Source organism: Protopterus annectens, chromosome 11.part0 (genome assembly GCF_019279795.1).
Source record: "Protopterus annectens isolate FY-2018-M chromosome 11.part0, PAN1.0, whole genome shotgun sequence".
NCBI classification, from domain to species: domain Eukaryota; kingdom Metazoa; phylum Chordata; order Ceratodontiformes; family Protopteridae; genus Protopterus; species Protopterus annectens.
The window spans coordinates 1,524,310,757-1,524,333,823 of record NC_056745.1 but is presented as its reverse complement, the minus strand read 5'-3'; positions in this window follow the sequence as shown (position 1 = coordinate 1,524,333,823).

Here is a 23,067-nt window from a genome sequence, read left to right as displayed (position 1 = left end):
GAGAACTGATATAGTCCCCCTGCAGCAGCCTATAGCTGTGGTGCTTTACAAGTAGTCCAATGAATATTCTGGACTCCTCCACACCCTATGTTTGAGCCCTAAATTGGGCGCTTTCTCTTCTAGCTCCTGCCATGTCCATTCAGAACAAACAGCATCAGTTAAGAGTGTTTCCCTGCCAATTCATGTTATCGCATTTAATGCTAGTACTCAGACCTGAACAACCATGCCACCCACATTTGCCTGGTGTTAAGCATAGAACAACAGTGCCAAACAATGAGGAATGCAGTTTTTGAAACAGCAAGGTTAATTTGACAGTTGGCATTAGTTTATGGTTTGGTTACTGCTGTAACTGTTAGTTGATTTAACTTTGCAGATATGTATGGGGGTATAGATTTTTATGACCTGGCACAGTTTTTGTGTGGCTTTATACACTGATGCAACTAACTGTACAATGTGGAATTCAAACCTATGTAAAATAGACAAAACATATTCTTTCACTTAGGTGATTTTCATCCTTGTCACAGAAAAAGTGCTTGTCAGACATCTTCATTAATACACACACATATGACAGAGTGAGGGGTTAACCATATCTGAGTGTGAACTAACAAGTTCCTGGTTTATACGTTCATGTGTGTATGACTATCATTGAACTCTGAAGTTCATCCAAGGCCAGAAAAGACAATTATATTTGCAGAAACACAATTGCCAGTATACCCCCAGTCACACATATAATTCTTATGAGCTACAGTGCTATACACACTTACTGTTATTTATAATTAGGTTAACATTGTTTTTTTAAAATTTAATGGACAAGCATTAATAAAATTGGGAATTTACTAGATTAGAACCTTGGCTCACCTGCATTGTGAGCATTAATTTATATTAGTTGCCACTGGGAAGATTAGCTACAAATGTCTTTTTTACAGTCATTACTGTACAGAGTGCTCATTGCAACTGAGACCTTGTTTGTCATACCTGTTCATTAGTTATACATGTACATTAAAGAGTTGAGTGTTAAACCATGTACGTCTGTGACATGAAAGTTCAGAAAATAAATGTTTAATTGTAGAATCATGATTGTACTGATACCCACAGTTGCACATGTAATATATATCTGATACCATGCTTATGTACCTGCAAAACTATGTGTAAACATTTTTCTACTGTTAATTTTTATATAACATAAAGTGGAACAGCAGTAATAAAAGTGTTACATTTGCTTGATTAGATCCCAGGCTTACCTGTACTGTAACCCTTAACTTACAACTGCTGCCACAGGAACAACCAGGGATCAGCTATGAGTCCCCTTCAGATGGTTGAACTTTTAAAAGCTTGACTTTCATATGGCCAAGACCATATGATCAAACTTTTAAAAGCTCGACCAGTCTGAATGGGGATCTCCATAGAGCATGGAACAGGAAGATTTCCCTTTACCATAATGTAGTGCGTCCTTGGAGTTAAAAGCTTGACTTTCATATGGCCGAGACCATATGATCAAACTTTTAAAAGCTTGACCAGTCTGAATGGAGATCTCCATAGAGCACGGAACAGCAAGATTTCCCTTTACCACAATGTAGTGTGATCTTGGAGTTGGTATATTTAAGTAACGGGGGGAGTGGGGGATGCAAGAGTGCCTGCCCCCCTGTTAGCACTATTTATTTTTTTTATTTTTGTTTGTTTCTTTTTTTTTTTTCACATTTTCGAATATTCAAATGTTCGATCATATGGTCTCAACCATATGAAAGTTGAGCATTTGGATGTTTAATTATGTGAAGTAGACCCTCAGTTATATATTTTGACTTTCATTAATAATCATGTGTGCTGACCACTGCACACTATCGTTTAGCGTGTTTCTGCAGTAACAAATCTCACATGACAGAATGTATCTGTTTTGAAATTGACTACTGTCTACATCTTGTATGCATGTGTTCTGGAAATGCAGGTGTTGTGGAAGACTGCTGACCATAGCACAATGGCAGTTAGTGGGTTTGCATGATGTTAAGCAAAGGATGCAACAATGAATCCATTTTGAAATGCCTGCCTATTGTCTGCAGGTGTTCTGGACCTGCAGATGCTGTGGACCATCGCAAAATGCTGCTTAGTGTGTTTGCATGATGGTAAGCAGGAAAGGTAACAATGATCCTTTTCGAAACTGAAAATGTCTGCTTATTGTCTGCACCATTAGATCAGGTTTGCATGAAGGTAAGCTGCACACAAATGTGACAGGCAAAGCTCAACTTGCATTATTCTTGTAACATTTGTTTACCCTTGTAACAAGTGTTTTTTAGGTTTCATCATTAAAAGATAAATGTGGGACTTGAACCATGATCTAAATATACTACACAGTTTGTGCTTTATGGTGTTTACTAGGTATGCTACACACATACCCTGGGATTCATTAAACCTCCATGCAAGAATAAGTCTATTCTTGCACGGAGTGGATCGTGGCCATGCAGCACAGCAGCACGCCTTGCATATTTATGAGGGCACTCTGCTGTATAACCTGCATGGACACGATCCATGAAAGAGTGCAGGCGACATTTCCAAGCAGTGCTCGGGAAGTAAACATGTCCCCTGCATTCAGGAAATGCCGTACGGCACTTTGAAAACAAAAACAGTGTTTAGGGACACTGTTAGCATACCTCCCAACTGAACTTAACTGATATACCCAGAAAGGCCAGAGTTGTGCCTCATATGTTAGACATGTCCCTCCTACTTTCCAGGCAAAGAGCTGAGGCTTGAACGTATTAAATAGTGATAAACATTTGAGTCTAACACTCCACATCCTTCAAATAACTCATGCTAATGCAAAACCTATTATTCTATCAACTTTCAAAGTTTGTAAGAGCAATATTTAAAACCTGTCCTTTTTTGTCTCCCCATCATGTTATGCTTTGTCCAGATGTTATGCCCTAAGAGGTGGAAATGTATGACTGTTAGATATGTGCATATCCCTAAACTAAGAAAAGTAAAACAAATATTTTTTTTCCTGTCCCCACTAAAGTTTAAGCGTAGCTGGGTGGGTGTGTGCATCACAGAACTCTGTTCAGCATAGTTTAAACATCTGAAGGAGCTAAATAATAATATACAGCCAAAATTAGATAGTGTAGTGGTTAGAGCTTTTGCTTAGCATACAGTTATTCACGGTTAGAGCCCCAATGAAGTCCATTCATTTCTATATGTGAAGGCAGCACTAAAATATATATTTTTTTATATATAGGGAGTGAATAATATATATGTGTTAACCAGGGTAGTGTAGCAGGTCCAAATGTGAAGTGTCAGTGTAGAACAGATGTGAAACCCCCAAATAAACACAAGTGTCCCATACAGTATAGCCACAAAAGAAGATAATGTAATGAAAGCACATAGGGGGATGTCATGGAAGGTAAACATGCGTATCATAAGATGTCATTAATAAGGAATCAACCCCACAATCCTGATAGTCCATAAAATGAAAGCTGAGCAATGCTAAATTCTGCTCAGCTATGCTTAGCCACAGTAAACATTGCTTAACTCTAAATGCTTACCAATAATTAGCATAGCTAAGCAGATTTGTGCACTGGTAAGCAGTGCTTACCATCTCTAAGCAATGCTTATCTTAGCTAAGTGGGTTTGCCCGACACTTAGCTTAGCTCATCATATTCCAAATCGGCCAATCATGGCAAAGGGTGGGAATCCAGCCCTATTTAAATCCCACAGGCAGGAATACAACCATAACCAGTTGTATCTGATCACTGCAGGGCAGGCACTATGGCTGGTGTCAGTGAGGGTGTGCACTTTTATGTGCGGCGTTGGGGCATTCAGGAGTCCAGAGTCATGGCTGGACTCCTCGTAAAAGACCATGATGGGAGACTGCTGTAGGACCAGTATCAGGGCTACTATACAAAGTGGAGACCTGGGACCGTCTCGCACATGACCTCACCAGTGCTACTGGTATCCCTCGGACTGATGACCAGGTTCAGCATCATTTTGCTGACCTGAAGCATAGGAAGAGTGACCTCTCAGACAAGTGGAGCTAAAACGCATGGGCACAGAATGTCCCAGCAGTCTGTAAATATCACTATCAATTATTGTGTAACAAAGTCCAGCTTTTTAAAACAAAGAGTATAATGAAGCAATGTTAAAAGGACACGCACAATATGTCATAAATAGAAGGGAAACACTTTATCCGGCTATTCTTAACAGTGGTTTATTAACATCTAATAAAAATTATGATAAGAGTAGAGAAGATATAAAAATCTTCTGTTGTTTAGACATGACTACAGATAGTGGGGTTATAAAAAATATAATCTCAGACAAATGGAAGATTTTCAAAGGGAATAAAAACTTACACCAGGTAGTAGGGTCCTACCCCCAGTTTGTTTACAAAAATCAGAGCAATTTGAAAACTATTTTTGAAAGAGAGAGAAACAAGTTGGTTCATGGTTCTAACCTTACTCGCAAGAATTGTGGTATGCACAAATGTGGCATTTGCAGCATTTGTAGATACATCTCAGAAGGTCCCTTTGTAAATATAGAACATCTACTGCTCATCCTCAATGTTCCTGAGCATTTTAATTGTAAGAGTAAAAGAATAGTTTATATAGGTATTTGTGCATGATGTGGAGCATTTTATGTGGGTATGACCACTAGGTCTTTGTGGGCGGCCACGGTGGTGCAGAGGTTAGCGTTGCTGCCTCACAGCAAGAGGTTCTCCAGTTTGATTCTTGGTGGGGGTGCCTTCTGTGTGAAGTCTGCATGTCCTCCCTGTGGTCGCGTGGGTTTCCTCCGGGTGCTCCGGTTTCCTCCCACATCCCAAAGACATGCTGTAGGTGGATTGGTCACTCTAAATTGGCCCTAGACATGCGTGTGTGCCTTCTGTGGAAGATTGGGCACTGGGCTGGCAACTCGACACTGTAAAACTCCATTGCCAATCATGAGCAGACAGGTGATCCACTATGGCAACCCCTAACTGGGAAAAGCCGAAAGAAGAAGAAGATGACCGCTAGGTCTTTGTGTGTTAGGATAAGAGAGCATTAAGAAAGAAGACAAAAACAATGCTTTTTACAAACATACGATAAAATACCCAGAATATAAATAATTTTTATTTTCTATTCTTGAAGAGGGAGTAAATGATCTGAGAGGTGGTGATTTTAAAACTGATCTTGAACAAAGGGAAGCCTTATAGCAAGTCAGATTAAATTCTGATAAAGAACCTGGTATGAATGATGCTGTTAACATTGTGTTTTTTAAAAGATCATAGAGTCTATATTAATAAATAAATATAAGGTTTTAGGACTTTTACATTAAAAAAAACAACTAAAATTTAATTGATTAATTGTTTAATTGAAGTAGTGTTTCTGTTGGTGGGGTTTAATACTCTAGAAGTTTTAAATTGTGTGGTTTTGTATGTTCATTGTATTCTGATGAAGTTTTTTTAACAAAAGCGTGGATTAAAGGTTTTATTACGCTAAAACTGAGTGGAGTCTACTATGCATGCTGCCTGGGTCCAGCTTTTGTTTTTTTTTTTAAATATGAAAAGTATATACATCAGATATATGGAGCTATACATATAAAACAAATATGTATAGAATATATACATATATTGTTATATAAATCTATGTATAGATATCAAAAAAGGTATACATATATATATATATATATATATATATATCTCCATACATATGCTCATAACATGAACTGGAGTCATACCCAGAAGATCGAAGTGAAGAAGACCGGACAAAGGCTGGCAGAACATCGACAATGCAGAAGACCGACATAATGACAACACCAACGCCGAGGATGCCGACATGGGGAAAGGCTGTGTGAGTCATCATACATGTTCAGAAGGATGTGAGTTCTGAAACTGTGGAAATGAGTTATGTCATCAGGTTTACTGCCAGAAATCCTACATCATCACAGGGGTGGGTTAAGTGAGTTAGGGTTAGGGAAAAGGGTGGGTTAAGTGAGTTAGGGTTGGAACAGGACATAGGGTGGGTTAAGTGAGTTAGGTTAGGAAACAATAGGGTGGCCAGTGAGTTAGGGTTAGGGAAGCCTTAGTGCAACAAATTAGGACCACGTGAGGGGTAAAGCCATGAAACTGGGAACATATCCCAAATACTAGGGTTAAGGTAAGGTTTAGTGTGGGCTTGTAAGGATTTTGGTGTGCTTGTGTTGTGTGTGTGGTTTGTGGAATGGGGATGTGTTTTGTTTTTAATTGTTATTGTGGTGTGTGCAGTGTATGGGGTTTCGTGTTTGTGTACCGGTTATTTTTAACGGTTGTCGGTTATGTGTGGTTTCGTGTTTATGGACTGTCGAATATGTGGTGTCGGTGATGTGGTTGTCGGTGTTGTGTGGTTTCGACTATGTCAGGTAGAACCATATATATATATATATCTCCATACATATGCTCATAACATGTAGTGGAGTCATACCCAGCACCATACCTCTCCACCTCTTAGTGCAAGATGTCTGGACAAAGGCTGTCAAAACAGGGGTACAATGAGCCAAGACCAGGGACATAAAGTACGTACAGCAGTTATAAATGTAGAATGTTGCTACAGTAACAGGTTTGTGTCATCATACATGTTCAGAAGGATGTGAGTTCTGAAACTGAAATGTATGTCATCATTTACTGCCAGAAATCCTCACATCATCACAGTGATTTACCACAGAAATGAAAATAATGATTCTGTGGAACAGGACATACATACGAGCAATAATCACGGACAGTCTGAAACAATCTGGCCAGTCGAGAGGTATGCTCAGAACCCCTTAGTGCAACAAATCTGGACCACGCCTGACCGGGGGGGGGGGTAAAGCCATGAAACTGGGAACATATCCCAAATACTGGAGTAGATAAGGTGACACAGTTGATGCAGTAACACCCTCCTGTCTGTTGTAACATATATTTACTAGAATAGCCCAAGTTCAAAACCAAATTAGTCCCCACTAGTTACTGACATAAATCTTCACATCATCCCACTGATGTATATGGATATATATATGTATATGTATAAGGACATATATGTAAATTGATATGTAGATATATATATATATATATATATATATATATATATATATACATATATATATATATGTATATATATGTATATATGTGTATATATATATATATATATATATATATATATATATATATATATACGGACTGTGTGAACAAAATCATCAGCATGTTTGCCACTCACACACGACCCGTACATATGCTGGCCCAATTCAAAGTGTAGTCTGATGCCTGACCGTGGTATGGAACATGTGTTAGTCTGGCCCTACAAACATTCTGAGCACCAGAAACCGCAGCAGCATACAAAGTCAGATAGAAAAGTACCCATATCACTTACATCTACCCCGCCCTCCCTACACAGGCCAAATAACACATTCACAGTATACTGCTACACAATCCTGACAGTCTGTCAACAATTGCCAGAAATACACAGTACTCTCAACTCTAACAGAATGCCCAGGCTTTGTCCTCACATATAAGACCTTCTACACATAATATGTGTAGCAGTCTGATACATCACTGGGATGATATCAGGAATGAAGTCACTATATAATGATACCTATCCCTCTCTTACAGCATGACATCTGGACAAAGCCTGAGATACTTGGGAGCCGAGGCTCAAACACAGGGGCATGACTGACATATTGCTGCTGTAAACTGAGAAAATTGCTGATGTAACAGGGTTGTTGTAACATACATGTTCTGAGGGATATAAAATCAGAAACACACATGAATGTTACAACTTACTGACTGCAATCCTCAGAGTATGCTACTGAATTTCCAAAGCCAAGCAATGTGTGCATAACACACCAAATATAAGACTCCAAACTCTGGCCAGTCTGTGGATAGCCCTACAATTGAGAGTTATGTCAACCACATAATACTATCAGACTTAAATTCATGCAGAGCAGTCATATCCACACAAACCCTATCAAACTAGCATTACTTCAACTGTATAACAGCAATACTTACATTCTGTCCCTATGTCTGGAACATTCTCTCCCAGTTTGTTGGGCTGTCTCCACAGTGTTTGGTGTAGGAGGTATTTCTAACTACCCTCTGTGATGCTGTTTGTCACACACCTCCATGAAGTCCTCCTCACAAGCAAGGAAAAGGGGCAATGCCCACATGAAGTACTCAGTTATAGGAGTGTGTTTCAATGCTATTGGATATGGGAATTATATTACAGCTGTTTTACATGCAGTTAGGATGTGGGGGACTTCATCTGGTGTACAGGCCATCAGCTGCTCATGAGTATTACCTACTAAAGACAAGCTGCTGCCTATACAAAACAGATGTATAGCCTACATCTGTATCTGAGAGAGAGAGAGAGAGACAAACAAACAAGCAAACAAGCAAACAAAGACAGACAGACACACTCACACACACACACACACACACACACACACACACACACACACACACACACACACACACACACACACACACACACACACTGAAACTGATGGATTATACCAAATGAACTGAAAAAAAACAGGTATGTCAAACAATTAATCATGTAATGGAATGTAGTAGGGGGTATGTAAGCATGAAAAATTGGAAGTTCAAACAATATTGTCTCAACAACACATGCTGTACTGATATATTGCTGAGAAGAACCTATGGCCATAGCATCTGTGTCTGTCTGCAGTGACATAGAACACAGCTCAGGGCCCTGAGTCACCCCAGGAAAGGATGGCTCACATATGACCACTACTGGAGTGCATGCTGCACAGTACTGACTGTGACATTACTACACCAGCTGATGGGATGTCGCAGATATCCATATGTTAATTGTCAATACAAATATGATGTACATGTTTATCTCAGACATGTGATGGACCTATACAGGGTATTTGCATACTGAAATACTGTCGCAGCAGTATGTGTTGAACTGCATGTGATATACTCAGCTCATACCATTCAACTGTCTAGTGTTATGGACACTCACCATATGTGTGTCTCATATTTGTAGTTATGTCATCAAGAGTTGTGTTATGTCTGGCAAATAATTGTAAAACTGTGAACACTAACATTACAACATCACCTACTCTTTATTTCGCCTGTAACCATTAGTGGTCGCCACAGCGGATCATCTGTCTCCATGTCTTCCAGTCCTCTGCATCTTGCTGTGTCACACCAACCACTTGCATGTCCGCTATCACCACATACATACACCTTATCTCAGGGCCTTCCTGTCTTTCTATTACCTGGCAGCCTCATCCTTTCCCAAATATATTCAGCACACCTTCTCATCACACGTCCAAACCAACATTATCCTGCCACTCTCTGGCTTTGTCCCCAAGCTGTCCAACCTGGGCTGTCCACCTAACATACATATTACTAATCCTGTCCACCCTCATCACACCCAGTGCAAATCTTAACATCATTAACTCTGCTACGTCCAGCTCTGACTCGTGCATCTTTCTTCAATGCCAATGTCTCCAACTCATATAACATAGCCGGTCTCACTACCCTCTTGTAGACCTTCCCTATCACTCTTAATGGTACTCGTCTGTCACAAGTCACTCCTGACACTCTTTTCCACCACCCACACTCTGCCTGTACTCTCGTTTTCACCTCTCCCCCACACTCACCATTACTCTGAACTATTGTTCACAAGTATTTACACCTATCCACTTTTGCAAACTGTACTCCCTGCATCTTCACTATTCCTCTAGCCTCCCTCCCATTCACACACATATATTCTGCACTGTGAATCGTCTAAATATGTCCTCTCAAAATACTCAAATATGCATAAATACTAATATGTAATCTCTTTATCATAACTGTTCTAAATATGTATATATTAATTTATCTATCTACTACGTAACCACGTTTATTTCAAATGAAAGCTTACACATGAAACTCTAAAGCTTATTCATATTGTTAATATATGTTTTTACACTGAATACTTCTATAATTATGTAACTTTTCTTATTAGTCCTCACTTTTCCATTGCTTGGAATGTTACTACTGTAAGCCTATGACACAATATGTTACCTTAATATTTTTTAGTTTTGTTACATTCTTAAATTTCTCTATTTTATAACCTCTCTTATTTGCTACTATTATAATCAATGTAACTTTTTGTGGAGCTCTTCTCCCTGGGCCTCCACTGAAAACGGGTTGCCATGACCCAGTGGACTCTTCCAGTCAACAAATGCAAATAAATAAATGAATAAATAAAATAGTCCTGCTGACCATCATTCCTCCCCTCTCTAGACCATATCTCCACCTCTCCAGGGTCTCCTCAACCTGTTCACTACTCTCACTACAGACCACAATGTCATCTGCAAACAGCACAGTCTATGGGGAATCCTGTCTGATCATGTCTCTCAACCTGTCCATCGCCACTACAAAGAAGAAAGGGCTCATAGCTGATCCCTGATGTACTCCAACCTCCACCTTAAATACACCTGTCACTCCCAATGCAGAACTCACCACTGTCTCACTAGCCTTGCACATATCCTGCAGCATTATTATGGATTCCGCCACCACTCCTGACCACCTCATACAATAACATAAATCCTCTCTAGCCATCCTGTCATATGCTGTCTTTACGTCCACAAAGACACAATGTACAGTTACTTCTGACCTTTTCTGTATGTCCCCATCAACACTCTCAGAGCACACATTGCATCTGTACTGCTCTTTCCTGGCATAAAACCATACTGCTGATCAGTAATCCTCACTTCCTTACTTAACCTAGCTTCCACCATCCTTTACCATTACCTCATGCTGTGACTGATCAGTGTTATCCCTCTGTAGTTACTACAGCTCTGCACACCATCCTTATCCTCATAATCAGTACCCAAACACATTTATCCATTCCTCATGCATACTCTCACTTTCCAAGATTACAGTACAAAACCCAGTTAAAAAGACCACTACCATTTGTCCTAAACACCTCCGTGCTTCCACAGGTATGTCTTCTGGACCAATAACCTTTCCATTCTTAAACCTCTTCGTAGCTATCCTTACGTCCCCCTTGATAATCTGTTGCATGTCGTGATTCCTCATACCCACGTCATCCAACCTTCTCTCTCTCTCTCTCATTCTCTTCATTCAGCAGCCCATCAAAGTATTGTTTCCACCTGCTTGACACACTTTCCTTGCTTGTGAGTACTCTTCCACCATTATCCTTTATCAGCCTTATTTGCTGCACATTATTCCTAGCTACATGCCTCTGTCTAGCCAATTCGTACGGGTCCTATTCTCCATCCTTGGTGTCCAACCTTACATACAACTCTTCAGCCCCATCCTCAGCCTTTGCCACCACTAACTTTGCCATACACCCCATCTCCCTATACACCTGTTTACTTTTTTCGTCTGTCTGATAATCCCAGTTTGCCTTGGCCAACCTCTTCTATGTATACTCCCCTGTAATTCCTCATGCCACCACCAGGTCTCCTTGCCCTCCTTCCTCTGTGCAAATGTCACATCAATCCCCGTTCTACTCATTTCCCTTACTAGCTCGGATCTAGTTACCCAGATATTTGCTAAGTCTTCACTGCCACCCACTGCTTGTCTTAACTCTTCCCTGAACTCAACCTCACCAATAAGTGCACGATACCTCTTCTTCTTTTTAAAAAACAAATTTATTACAAGAGAACTAAGCCATAAAAACAGTGTTGAGCGCTTTCACCCACTACAATGTGGGCTTCTTCAGAACACTGTAAAACCAAACAAGAACTCCTTATATTTAAAACTCGGTGCCAAAAAGGAACCGGCATTTAAAGCCGTATACATGTTGTACTCTTCATTATAATAATATACTGTATCTGAAACATTGTGTAAACATACATCCTATAAGATAATTGGTACTAAACATCGCTTTAAATACACATCTACTTCATTAGACAGAAATTTAGTATAACAATTCGTATAAAGTACGGGGTTTGTCGCTGGTGCATTTCATATTATATAAAATCATCACATGAATGGAGAAATTACTAAAATCAACAAGACATATAACATAATATATATGGAATCCGATGTACATTTTTATAAGATCTAATTCTATATAAGTTATTATCCTTAATATGCTTAAAAGTACCAAATACATTTTTTTTAAAAAAAAACGTATTTAACCATATAGTACACTATTGGCCACGTAATACAAATGTGTCTAATGCATCTCCAAAATGGATTTACAGGAAATAAAATCATTAAGTCCAGGTGGATTCATGGCATCAAAATATAGTTGCCACCAAGTTTCCTTGAACCCTAACACTGTTTTGTAGTCACACCCTAGGGGATCTGAGTGAATAATTTCCAATATAGCAAACCTGAATTCATGGGTTTCTCCCATCTTTTCTAAATGCCTGTATAATGCATTAGTTGTATCTTTCCTTCTTATACAGTATAAGGCCATATATGCATTTTCTGAAACATCTTTCTGTTTTACCTATGTAAAATCCCGAACATACTGTGCACTTGGCCAAATAAATAAGCATTTTGGTCTTACAATTACCATATTTAAATTTGACCTTTGTATGAACAGTATTTTCAATTGTTATAATAGCTGCTTCTAAAATGTATACACATTGGTTACACATCCCACATTTTACAGTATGTTCCCCTTTGTCTCTATAGTTTTTTGTTGTTGATGTCATCTGATTATGTCTCTCAAGGTACCATTTGATATTCTGACCCATTTTAAACACAAATCTAGGTTTAGTTCCTATAATGTCTTTCCAACTGGTATCCCCCAACATCATAAACCAGTATTTAGTTAATATATTAATGACCTGCTCTACCTCCAAATTATATGTAAGTATACAAGAGCGCTCATATTGGATACTATCAATTTGATTATATTTGTTTATGCTACTTCCATTATTTAATCTAAACATATGAACATCTCCAGATCCCAATAACGGTTTATATTTTTTCCCCATTCCAGTTTAATATTTTGTCCTACTTTTTCCATCATCTCAGGGGGATATCCCCTCTCATGAAACAATTGTGTGATAAAAGTTACTTCTTCTACCATCTCAGTATGATGTGAGGTCATCCGTACAGCCCTTATACATTGTTCCTTAAATATATTATACTTCATTTTTTCCGGATGACAACTCCCATATTCTAAATAATCATTGGAAAAAGTACTTTTCCGATGTATACCAGATTTTATTTCCCCTCCTTGTCTGTGTATATAAGTGTCCAAGTAAGGCAAACCTACTGGCGTGAGTAAATTTTAAAAATATACTACTTTTGTTGATAAAAATCAATAAACTTGTATAGATTCTCTATACTATTGTCCCATAAAATATAAATATCATCTAGGAATCTAGAATAATGTTTAATTCTCTTATAATATTCACTGGGGAAACAAAATGGTATCCTCCCATTCTAACATAACCAGATTTGCAAAAATGGGTGCACAAGCTGCACCCATTGCCACTCCCCTAATTTGATGGAAATGTTCACCTTCATAATAAATAAAGTTGTTATCTAATACAATCGACATACATTCCATTATTAAACAAGTTTTATCCCAATCAAAATTAGTATGTCTCCTAATACTATTACAAAGGGCATCCAAACCATCTTGTTTGGGGATGCATGAAAACAAGTCTATAACGTCTATAGTAACTACTATGCATTCTTCTTTGCATGTATTTACCGGATAGTTACTTAGGAATTCCCATGAATCCTTAACCATATGAACAATTTTATCATATATGGGTTTTAGCCAGATATCTATCATTTTTCCAACTGGAAAAGTTTTAGATTTGCTACCTGAAACTATAGGTCATAGGAGTGGGTCTGATATATTCTTATGTACTTTAGGGATACCTACTAAAGTCGCTAGTCTCGGAAATTTAACGTTCAGACAATCAGATGTCTCATCTGTTATTCTTCCATCAATAAGAAATTCCTCTAGGTATGACTCTATACACTGGTATGCAATGTGAACCTCATTGATGGATATAGTTTCATAATTTCCTGACTGATACAAAATATGATACATTTTTTTGATGTATAAGTTGTTATCATAAATAGCTACCCCTCCCCCTTTTTGGTGCCAAGTTTTAAATATAAGGAGTTCTTCTTTGGTTTCAGTGTTCTGAAGAAGCCCACATTGTAGTGGATGAAAGCGCTCAACACTGTTTTTATGGCTCAGTTCTCTTGTAATAAATCTGTTTTTTAAAAATAAGAAGCAGTATTGTGCACTTATTAGTGACACTGTGTTTATACACTTTTCTGTTGAGAGCAGTTCAGTGATTTATTCTGAACTCAACCTCACAAAAACCCTTTCTCAGTATCCACCATTTGATCTGTGGTGCTGCACTCACACTCCTCCCCTTCTTGTTGATCACCAACGTCATCCCACAGACCAACATTCCATGCTGCCTAACTGCAATTTCTCCTGTCACCACTTTACAGTTACCAATCCCCTTCAAACAGGCCCACCTGTATAGGAGATAATCCACCTGTGTGCATCTTCCTCCACTCTTGTATGTCACCCTATGCCCCTTAGTCTTGTAAAACTATGTATTCACCACAGCCATGTCCAACCTCTTTTGCAAACTACACCACCATCTCACTTTCTGCATTCCTTTGCTTAACACCAAACCTACCCATCACTTCTGTATCCCCTCAGTCCCCTTCACCAGCATGCCCATTGAAATCTGCTCCAATCACCACTCTCTAACCCTTGGGTACACTCATCACCACTTCATCCAACCACACCAAAGTACGTCTGTCTCATCCATCACACACACAATTAGCGGAGCATATGCACTAACAGCTGCCATCATTACACCATCAATTCCCAGCCTCCTAAACATCACTCTACCCTACACTCTTATCACCTCCACAAACACTCGGCATAATGTTCCTTCAGGTTAACCCCTACACCAGTTCCCCTCCCATACACACCATGATAGAACTATATGACCTGACTCCGATACACACAGCTGTATACCCCTTCCATTTGGTCTCTGGCACACACAATATACCCACTTTTCCTCTGTCCAACATATCACCTAGCTCTGTCCCCATACTAGTTATACTCACAAGATTAACAGTTCCTACCCTCACTACCCACATCCCTAGCCTTTCTTCTCTCTGACCGCCATATGAGCATCATCCAGGGTATGCCTGTGAATGTATAAGGCTACTGCACTATCAAATGACATACATGTGTTAAGGCAATATGAAGAAAGTGTCACTAATTATGGCCTATAGTCCTTCATGTATGGGCAGTGTCCACCAGATGTCCTTCCCTAACAGGTTGATATGACTGACTGAGCAGCAAGACTGTAATTACAGTAGCCATACTGACATAGAACAGAAATGTATAGCAGGTACTACCTGTGCATATGTATTTATGGGTAGGTGTAGCTGGCTGCCTCATAACAACTGACATGAGATGCAAAACATCAGTAAATAAACTGTACATATTGTACACATGTGTAACCTTAATTTCTGTGCATCCAACAGAGTTGCACTTCTACAGCTACTGGTGGTGTCATTGCCCTGACACAGACATGAGTAGTATAAAAAGCATGAGTACACAGACATGGGTAGTATAATAAGCATGAGTACACAGACACGGGTAGTATAATAAGTATGAGTACACAGACATGGGTAGTATAATAACCATGAGTACACAGACGTGGGTAGTATAATAAGCATGAGTACACAGACATGGGTAGTACAATAAGCATGAGTACACAGACATGGGTAGTATAATAAGCATGAGTACACAGACATGGGTAGTATAATAAGCATGAGTACACAGACATGGGTAGTATAATGAGTATAAGTACACAGACACAGGTAGTATAATAAGCATGAGTACACAGACATGGGTAGTATAATAAGCATGAGTACACAGGCATGGGTAGTATAATAAGCATGACTGAGTACACAGACATGAGTAGTATAATAAGCATGAGTACACAGACATGGGTAGTATAATAAGCATGAGTAAACAGACACGGGTAGTATAATAAGCATGAGCACACAGACATAGGGAGTATAATAAGCATGAGTACACAGACACGGGTAGTATAATAAGCATGTGTACACAGACACGGGTAGTATAATAAGCATGTGTACACAGACACGGGTAGTATAATAAGCATGAGTACACAGACATGGGGAGTATAATAAGCAGGAGTACACAGACATGGGGAGTATAATAAGCATGAGTACACAGACATGGGTAGTATAATAAGCATGAGTACACAGACCTGGGTAGTATAATAAGCATGAGTACACAGACCTGGGTAGTATAATAAGCATGAGTATCATGTTGAAATTGTAGAGGTGGCCAACTGTGTTCTGACTACGTGTCCATGCCTACTACAAACAAATATATGAACACCCACATAGCTGTATAGCCTCAGCAATACCTTACTTGTAAAACTGTCTCCACCAAGGTAGATTAAACCCCATCTGCTGGACAGCAGCAATGCACAAAGCACATAATGTGATGCTATATTAGCTGTACAGGGCAAAGTAGGAACAGGCACCAACTAGGCAGCATCTCAACCTTTGTCTGAATGAGCAAATTAGGTCACAGATGGACTACTGTAAGGCTAACTATGAGTACAAATTGGAAACATCTCCTAAGAGCAATCACAAGGCCATCTTCACATATGTCTGCAGTCTCAGATGTAACAACCCACCAACTGTGTAATGGTGGTCAATCACAGCACATACACACACATACCATAGCTACAGCCAAGCTGCTGTAGACAGGTTTAGGGCCTACAACACCCCCCTGGCTCACCGTCAGTATAGGTGGATATGCACAGCACACTCACCCCTCCCCTCATCATCATGGATCAGGTGCAAACTGCCTAATCAAAGTTAACAAAAGCAAGTCCCCTTGGGGCCTGATAACATTCCTGTTTGCATCCTACATGAACTCAGGCATATGCTTCTTGTTCCATTACACACTGTATGAAAGCAAAGCCTGAGCACCATTGACATCCCATTTGCAAGGAACATGGCCACTGTCATCCATCTACACAAACGTGAATGATGAATGGTGGTTTATGTAATGTACTGGCCCTCATTGGGAGGAACATGACACATCAGGACCAGGACTACAATGTATGTTCATACAGTGCTGCCAGGTACAGGGGTATGATGTGTTTGTAAGTGATGGCTAATGATAGTCCATATTCATGTGCTGGCTCTGTAAAGAACTCTGGGCAATGCGGTCCTGTGATGTGTTTCCCTGTTTATGTCTTTCAGGTGCCATGCAGCAGCAACTGCCTTACACTGCTGCAGAGACAGCAGCCATCACAGAAGCTGTAATCTTAAACTATGCCATCCTTTCTGGCCATGGCTGGCAAAATCTGTGGGATCGGACTACCCTGTGGGATGAAATCATCCACAGAATGAACATCTTTGGCCACCATGGATGCACATATGATTAGGTCAGGCATAGAGCAACTGACCTGACATGTCATGTCCAGCAAAGGGCCGCTGCTGTAGTGAGGAACCATACTGCTACAGGTGGGGGTCCAGCCACACAGGTCCCACTTATGGCAACAGAGGAAACCCTTTCCAACCTTGGGGTAACCCCACACAAATACAAGCACAGGAAACAGCAGTTGTGGAGGTAGGTGGCACCCAGGCAACAGGTGAGGAGCATTCAGGTAAGGCCAAAGTGCACATCAATGTAATGAGGTAGCATTTAAACTGTCTTCTATAGAGTCTCTAGATGCATATGTCAGTGCAAAATGGATTAGTGAGTGGGGTTTAATAATGCACAGAAGTGCACATCTATGTTGAAGGACAGCAAATTGTATAATATCATAGTATGTACTGTATCTGTGCAGAAACATAGCGTTCATTTTGTACCAATGCCTAATGTGAATCTGCAGACAATACCTCTCCCTCAAAACTACATAGGACCCTCTTGTCTGCACATGGGACAGCAGCCTGAAGCCAGTAAGTATGGGATTTTCCTGTTGTGGCTCACCAGTACCCAGGCATGCTAAAGTTAATGCATTTGACCATGCAAACAACTGTTATACACAGCCATTTGGCAATAACTGCATGTTCACTTGTGGTGGTGTTTATTGCATTGCATCATGGTGGTCATACCAGGACCTATTTGCAGGAGATGTCACATATCTGTAGCGTACCTCACAACCTGTCATTGCAGGACACCTGGACAAAGACTGACCAACTGGGGGGACAAAGGCCCAAAACTAGGGTCATATTGTAGAAATCAGTGGTATACAGTGCATATAAATGGTGTATACACCTGTTAGAATGCCAGGTATTTGTGATATACAAAAATGACAGCACAATAGATAGTTCAGAACACTGCAAACCTTTCATGTGACCTATAACCTGAACAATTCAATGGTAAAGCAAAAAAATCTGTTAGGAGAACAATAATGACACATAACCTTAAACCTGGTTGATTTCTTTGAAACAGTCAGCAAGGCCATTGACGAGGGGAAGGTGGTCCACACAGATTACCTGGACCTCACAAAAGCCTTCGATACAATACTCCACTCGGGCATTATAGATAAGCTCACCAGCTTAAATATAAACCCCTATGTCACTAGATGGATTGCAAACTGGCTCAAGGACAGAACCCACATGGTTAGAATTGCTGGAGCCATGTCAGACTCCAAACCAGTTACAAGTGGTGTCCCACAAAGCTCAGTCCTGGGACCTCTCTTGTTCGGTATATATTTCTCGGAGATACAGGCCGACACGGAAGGACTGTGGCTGACCAAGTTCGCAGATGACTGCAAACTGGGCGCCATAATCGACTCTCCAGCCGACACAAGCATCCTCCAAAAGGGCCTCATAGAAACAGACAACTGGTGCCAGAGCCATGGCCTCAAGCTAAATGCCAAAAGTGTATAGTCATCCCCTTTGGCAAAACAGTGCCACAAATTACCACATAGGTGGTAATCCATTAAGTACAGAAGAAGTAATTAGGGACCTAGGGACCCAAGTTGATAGCAATCTCTCATTTGACAACCACGTGGCCAAAGTGGTTAGAAAAACATTTTATATAGCCCACCTAATCATGAAGGGATTCACATCTAGATCAGGGGAGGTCATCTTGCCTCTTTACTCATCCCTCATCAGGCCCATAATTGAGTACAATGCCCCTTTTGGGATGTACCTTACCAGACACCTGCAGCAACTGGAAAAACCCCAAAGGTACCTCACCAAGAGGATCAAAGGGCTCAAACAGATGCCATATGCTGCCCGGTTAAAGAAACTCCAGCTCTACTCAGTGGCATACTGCCTGTTCAGAGGCAATCTGTGCCTGACGTATAAAGCCATGTCCAACCCGGAATTAATGGACATGCTGCACCTCAGAAAATCCAAATCCCATTGAGCTACGCACTCGAGAGACTTGAACCTCAGCACTGATATAAATAGGACATGCTGGAGGGACAGATTCATAACCCAGAGGCTCCCTTCACTCTGGAATAAAATCCCAGTCCAGGTTAGGCAGAGTCCCTCATTGACTCTCTTCAAGAGGAATCTTGATGAGTGGATGGGAGATCGTAGGTTTACCCCAGGTATCACTTCTGTGTCACTGTTAGACAGAGGCACAGTATACTAACCTCGAAAAAGGGCATAGCAAAATAAATTTAAAATGGGTGGCGAAAGCCAAACACATTCTGGCTAGGCTTATAAATGCCCTAGGGCAGATAGCCTAGTATGAACCTATGACCTATGAACCTATGAACAATAGTACAACAACCTAGATGCATATGTGAGCACAGGCTGAAGCTAGTACTGTGTTGAGGCAGCTTTCGATATAACTATAGCAGTATGTCTTCTTGGGTACACACCTGTCATCAATGACAGTGACTCTTTGATTAACAGCAAATAATGGTCAGCTGTCCTACCAGAATTATCCTAACATATACCCAGTTGCCTACTACAGCAATAGCCATGGTTCGCATAGAGCTGACAAAGCTCCTTAGGGACCACATGTTTGAGATGTATCAGTCTGGAGAAGGGTACCAAAACATTTTCACAGCATTGCATATACAATGGAACACAGTGCAGACAGTCATCAAAAGGTGTTGAAAATATGGGGCTGCAGTGACATTGTGAGGCAATGACCATCCCACCAAAGTCTATGAGAATATAAGATCAAAACTGGCCAGGCAGGGGCCAGGCAGGCTGCCAGGAGCCCTACAGCAACAGTGAAGGAGGAGCAGGAATCTCCAGGAAGTACTGGGTGTGTACTACATGTCACAACAATCTTCCATGGTCTCCATATGTCTAGCCTATAGGGCAGGGTTGGAAGATGGCAGAAGCTCCTCATACCAAACAATAACCAGGCCTGGTGAAAGTTTGAAAACAATACATCATGTCTCCAAAACGCAAGTGTAAAAAATGTGTTATGATAATATGGGACCATGGTTGAATTCTTTGGCCACAATTCTAACAGGTGTGTTTGGCACAATAACACCGCTGCACATCACCACAACACCACCCCCATGGTGAAGCATGGTGATGGCAGTGTCCTGCTTTGGGATTGCTGTTCACAAGCTGGAAATGGGGCTGTAGCCAAGTTATATGGGATTATGAACAATTCCAAACACAGGTCCCTTGTGGCTCCAATCCTTCTTGTGTCTGCCACATAGCTGTGGATGGTGAGGAATTCCACCTTTCTATACAACAATAGCCCAAACCATACATCCAAATCAACAAAAGGTTGGCTTCATCAGAACACATACAATGTTCTGCACTGGCTGAGTCAGAGCCCACACCTACATCCAATAGGATATATGCAGGGTGACCTGAAGAGGGCAGTGCACATGGGATGCCCCTGCAATCTGACATAGTTGGATGTGTTTTGCAAGGGAGAGTGTGTACACATTGGCAAATCAAGATGCGCCATGCTGATAGACATCTTCCCAAGAGGACCACATGCTGTGATTAAATCAAAAGGTTCTTTAACAGAGTATTATTTTAAGGGTGTGCACACTCATGCAACCAGCCTATTGTATCTATTTCATTTACCATATGTTAACTGCAATTGATGTGTATGTTCTTCAGTTGGATTGCACAGGTTATATGTCATATGATATGATGGCAATGTTATGACCTGATTTCTGAGGTGTTGTGTGATATATCACACAAACCTGACATGTTTACATGTGTGTGTACACTTACTGTATCCACTGTAAGCTTGGGAAGTTGAGTAACTGGTTTTGTTTTAACATACATGTACTGCAGGTTATGCAGTCTGCACCTCAAATTAGGACATTAATTAATGGCACCAATCCACAAGTCAAAGTCATGTATCAGACAAAGACAGGAGTTATGATGGAACAGACCAAACGTATGAGCCACACATGTAGATATTCAGCAGAACCCTGTGCAGTTGGGAGGTATGTTCTGTAGGAGTTGCTACAGTGCTATACAGGTGAACAGCAATAATTTACATGGGAGCAGTGTGTGCGCTAGGTGAAGGCCCATAACCTACTAACATGACTCACATATCCCAGAGGTGAATATTAGTATTAACGGTAATTGGAAAGGGCTGCACTGTATGATGCTGAAGGTCTGTCCAGAGTGTGTATGTTATTGTCTGACTGTGTGTTGTGAATGCCCCCAGTTGGCTAATGTGAGGTCTGTGTAATGCATTTGAGGCACCTCAACTGTATGCGTGTGTCTGTGCGTGTGTATATATACAAGCAAATCTTAAAGTGCTGGTAGTAATTTATATATGTTGTTTTTCCCTCACAGGTTGACAGGGTGGCTGCAGTCCCTCCTGCTCTAATTCTGATGTCAGTGTCTCTGCAGACTTTGACCATGATGATACTCATATTGAGGCACAGGTGGGGTTGTCAGGGGCTGAATTTGTGCTACTGGTTGGCATCCCACTATTGCCAACCCCATCCGCTCACACAGTCACAATGCCCACACATACCCCATCACCAGTGGCCACAGGTAATGGACAGTTGGTGGGTGGTGGCATGGAACAGGATACAGTGCTGACTATGGCAAGTGAGGGTGCAGGCACTAGCCATAGCCAGAGTTCTGGCAAGGTCCCACATAGGCAGATGGACAGTGGTAATCAGAGGAGGATTGCAGCCCATCATGCCCCTGTTGCAAGTGCCACAGCAGCAGTCACCAGACACATATTTTGTGCCATCATGGAGGCACAGGCACATAATGAACATAACACCAGACATATATGCAGAGTCATGGATGAACACATACCTGGTGTCAGTGGCAATATTCGTAAACTCACTGCAGCCATCCACGAGTGTACTGAGGTCATGGATAGACGGGGGGAGACCTTGGTACTCCTCAACCATGAATGTGAACAACAGACCTCATACAGTAGACCTAGGAAAGTGTACTGTGAGTACCATGGCATAATATATGAAACCATACTCATCCAATGGATGTCGGTCTCACACAAACACAAGATACTCTTCTCTCACACACATTTGCCAGAACTGGAATTATAACCCTTATCTATCTATTTATTGTTACTACATTATTACGCATTTATTGCATGCGCCACGGAGATTATGGGGTGGCACTTGTCCAAAGGTACTTCTAAGGTGAGGGAGATCACCAGGCCTTGTAAATTATGACAACGGGTGATGTACTGGGTGAGAGAGGGCACAACATGCTGTAACCTACACACACACACACACACACACACACACACACACACACACACACACACACACACACACACACACACACACACACACACTCACACACACACACACACACACACATATGCCATGACTCATACTAGAACCCCTAGCTATGTAGTTATTGGTATTATAGTGTTATAGTTACCGCATACACCACAGAGCTTATAGATTGAGGTGTGTCCCAAGGGACCTATATAGTGAATAACATCTACAGCACTTGAAAGGTATGGTGATGGTAGCTGTAATGGGTGAGATGGGCCACCAACTACTTTTACCCACATGTTTACACACTCACAAACACTTTTATACACACTAATGCACACACACACACACCCACACCCACCCACACACACACACACACACACACACACACACACACACACACACACACACACACACATTTGACAGTACTGAGATCCG